This window comes from Schistocerca gregaria, unplaced genomic scaffold (genome assembly GCF_023897955.1).
Source record: "Schistocerca gregaria isolate iqSchGreg1 unplaced genomic scaffold, iqSchGreg1.2 ptg001507l, whole genome shotgun sequence".
In the NCBI taxonomy this organism is placed as follows: Eukaryota; Metazoa; Arthropoda; class Insecta; order Orthoptera; family Acrididae; genus Schistocerca; species Schistocerca gregaria.
This window is the reverse complement of record NW_026062794.1, coordinates 22,501-26,346: the sequence shown is the minus strand read 5'-3', so window position 1 is coordinate 26,346 and position 3,846 is coordinate 22,501. Positions and strand designations below refer to the sequence as shown.

General features: G+C 57.0%; 3 non-coding genes across 3 annotated transcripts in view; all 3 read left to right on the top strand.

Moving 5' to 3' along the window:
- The first annotated feature begins 1,001 nt into the window (after positions 1–1,001).
- Positions 1,002–2,894, top strand: LOC126332753 (small subunit ribosomal RNA). The gene has a single exon (XR_007563925.1). It is a non-coding gene; the product is annotated as a small subunit ribosomal RNA (ribosomal RNA).
- Positions 2,895–3,256: 362 nt separating this feature from the next.
- Positions 3,257–3,411, top strand: LOC126332751 (5.8S ribosomal RNA). The gene has a single exon (XR_007563923.1). It is a non-coding gene; the product is annotated as a 5.8S ribosomal RNA (ribosomal RNA).
- Positions 3,412–3,599: 188 nt separating this feature from the next.
- Positions 3,600–3,846, top strand: part of LOC126332754 (large subunit ribosomal RNA) — a 4,222-nt gene continuing 3,975 nt past the window's right edge. Inside the window, exon 1 of the ribosomal RNA XR_007563926.1 lies at positions 3,600–3,846. This exon is cut by the window's right edge and continues 3,975 nt beyond it. This is a non-coding gene — a ribosomal RNA (large subunit ribosomal RNA).

Sequence of the window (3,846 nt, the reverse complement as noted above, 5' to 3'; positions counted from 1 at the left end):
AAGAATTGTTGAATTCGCAAATGTAGGTGGACATCTACGTTTACTGCCCAAGATACGCAAATGAACTGGAAATCCGTTGTTGAGCGGTTGTTCACGCTGGAGGTGAATCTGTGATGGCGACGATCGGTACAGCTATTAACCGGTTGTTTCAGCGGTACCCGCCACATCCACACGCGTGACTAGGCCCATGTGGGTATGAAGCGATACGCGGCGGTGGCTTGGTGGGACTGTTCCCGGCCGGTGAAGGGGGGCCGCCCGGCGTGTTGGCCGCGCGCTGCGTGGGCGCACGCGCAACAGGCGGCTGGTGGGGGGCGCCGAGTGGCAGGAGCGCCAGCCGACGGGCCCGGCAGGCGGCGCAGCTACGCTGCGGCGCACCCTGCACGCGGCGCCTGGCGGCCAAAGTTGGTTCAGCCGAGCCCGGTGCGAAGCGCGGTGGACATCTGCAGTGTGCTGGTCTGATTGAGGACTGTGTGCGTTGAGGATGCGCCGCCGCCTGGCACTCGGCGCCGCGACGCCGTCTGCTGCTCGGTCGCCCCAGCGGTTCTCGCAGGTGGTTTGTATCGCAGTTGTGCGGACGTGTTGGCGCGTGCGCTGTGCTGGGAGAGTTCGCTTCTGCACCCAAGTGGGGCTTTGCCCTTGTGTGGCGCTGGCGTTGGAGCTGCCGGTCACCATAGGTGGCGCGTGTTGTCTCCCGCCGGCAATGCCACGACAGCACGCTCCCGGGCCTCTGTCGGCAGCGGCAAGCTCAGTTGGGAGCAAGGGTGTTCGCACTAAAACCGTCTACTCGCCTAACTCCGGGCGATTGCGCCTCTCTCGAAACCGACCAAGTACCTAGGACGGCGCTGCGCGCCGCCGGGACCTGAGAGGGTTTCGAGGTGTATCGTGCAGGGGAGCTCGGCCTCCTCCTGTTTGCAGAATAATTGAGCGGACGCTTGCGTGTTCGCGCGGGCCCCCGGGACACACTCCCGGGCGGCCGGCTGCTCAGCTCTAGTTGACGCAGCTCCCTGGTTGATCCTGCCAGTAGTCATATGCTTGTCTCAAAGATTAAGCCATGCATGTCTCAGTACAAGCCGCATTAAGGTGAAACCGCGAATGGCTCATTAAATCAGTTATGGTTCCTTAGATCGTACCCACGTTACTTGGATAACTGTGGTAATTCTAGAGCTAATACATGCAAACAGAGTCCCGACCAGAGATGGAAGGGACGCTTTTATTAGATCAAAACCAATCGGATTGGCTTGTCTGGTCCGTTTGCCTTGGTGACTCTGAATAACTTTGGGCTGATCGCACGGTCCTCGTACCGGCGACGCATCTTTCAAATGTCTGCCTTATCAACTGTCGATGGTAGGTTCTGCGCCTACCATGGTTGTAACGGGTAACGGGGAATCAGGGTTCGATTCCGGAGAGGGAGCCTGAGAAACGGCTACCACATCCAAGGAAGGCAGCAGGCGCGCAAATTACCCACTCCCGGCACGGGGAGGTAGTGACGAAAAATAACGATACGGGACTCATCCGAGGCCCCGTAATCGGAATGAGTACACTTTAAATCCTTTAACGAGTATCTATTGGAGGGCAAGTCTGGTGCCAGCAGCCGCGGTAATTCCAGCTCCAATAGCGTATATTAAAGTTGTTGCGGTTAAAAAGCTCGTAGTTGGATTTGTGTCCCACGCTGTTGGTTCACCGCCCGTCGGTGTTTAACTGGCATGTATCGTGGGACGTCCTGCCGGTGGGGCGAGCCGAAGGGGTGCTTTCGCGTCCCGAGGCGGACCCCGTTTAAATCCTACCAGGGTGCTCTTTGTTGAGTGTCTCGGTGGGCCGGCACGTTTACTTTGAACAAATTAGAGTGCTTAAAGCAGGCAAGCCCGCCTGAATACTGTGTGCATGGAATAATGGAATAGGACCTCGGTTCTATTTTGTTGGTTTTCGGAACCCGAGGTAATGATTAATAGGGACAGGCGGGGGCATTCGTATTGCGACGTTAGAGGTGAAATTCTTGGATCGTCGCAAGACGAACAGAAGCGAAAGCATTTGCCAAGTATGTTTTCATTAATCAAGAACGAAAGTTAGAGGTTCGAAGGCGATCAGATACCGCCCTAGTTCTAACCATAAACGATGCCAGCCAGCGATCCGCCGCAGTTCCTCCGATGACTCGGCGGGCAGCCTCCGGGAAACCAAAGCTTTTGGGTTCCGGGGGAAGTATGGTTGCAAAGCTGAAACTTAAAGGAATTGACGGAAGGGCACCACCAGGAGTGGAGCCTGCGGCTTAATTTGACTCAACACGGGAAACCTCACCAGGCCCGGACACCGGAAGGATTGACAGATTGATAGCTCTTTCTTGATTCGGTGGGTGGTGGTGCATGGCCGTTCTTAGTTGGTGGAGCGATTTGTCTGGTTAATTCCGATAACGAACGAGACTCTAGCCTGCTAACTAGTCGCGTGACATCCTTCGTGCTGTCAGCGATTACTTTTCTTCTTAGAGGGACAGGCGGCTTCTAGCCGCACGAGATTGAGCAATAACAGGTCTGTGATGCCCTTAGATGTTCTGGGCCGCACGCGCGCTACACTGAAGGAATCAGCGTGTCTTCCTAGGCCGAAAGGTCGGGGTAACCCGCTGAACCTCCTTCGTGCTAGGGATTGGGGCTTGCAATTGTTCCCCATGAACGAGGAATTCCCAGTAAGCGCGAGTCATAAGCTCGCGTTGATTACGTCCCTGCCCTTTGTACACACCGCCCGTCGCTACTACCGATTGAATGATTTAGTGAGGTCTTCGGACTGGTACGCGGCATCGACTCTGTCGTTGCCGATGCTACCGGAAAGATGACCAAACTTGATCATTTAGAGGAAGTAAAAGTCGTAACAAGGTTTCCGTAGGTGAACCTGCGGAAGGATCATTACCGACTAGACTGCATGTCTTTCGATGTGCGTGTCGTGTCGCGCAACACGCTACCTGTACGGCAGTGGCCGTGCGCCGCGTGCGGAACCACGCGTGCCTCTCAAAACTAGCGGAAGTGTTGTTGTTGTGTGGTACGAGCGCTGAAGCTCTGGAGCGGCTGGCCTGCGGTACCTGGCGCCTGGCGCCGGTTTTGAATGACGTTCGCCCGAGTGCCTGTCCGCTCCGGTGTGGAGCCGTACGACGCCCATCGGCTGTGAGGCCGTTGGACACAAAAAAAATAGTGGAACAGGGGCCGTCAGACGCCTCAGTCCCGCAAATGCTACTGTCTTGAAAGAGACAGTGGGAGACTGAAAAGGAAAAGATCACCCAGGACGGTGGATCACTCGGCTCGTGGGTCGATGAAGAACGCAGCAAATTGCGCGTCGACATGTGAACTGCAGGACACATGAACATCGACGTTTCGAACGCACATTGCGGTCCATGGATTCCGTTCCCGGGCCACGTCTGGCTGAGGGTCGGCTACGTATACTGAAGCGCGCGGCGTTTGTCCCGCTTCGGAGACGTGGGAGTGTCGTGGTCGCCTGTGTGGCCGGCCGCGTCTCCTTAAACGTGCGATGCGCGCCCGTCGCCTGGCGGTTCGCATACCGGTACTTTCTCGGTAGCGTGCACAGCCGGCTGGCGGTGTGGCGTGCGACACCTCGTACAACGACCTCAGAGCAGGCGAGACTACCCGCTGAATTTAAGCATATTACTAAGCGGAGGAAAAGAAACTAACAAGGATTCCCCCAGTAGCGGCGAGCGAACAGGGAAGAGTCCAGCACCGAACCCCGCAGGCTGCCGCCTGTCGTGGCATGTGGTGTTTGGGAGGGTCCACTACCCCGACGCCTCGCGCCGAGCCCAAGTCCAACTTGAATGAGGCCACGGCCCGTAGAGGGTGCCAGGCCCGTAGCGGC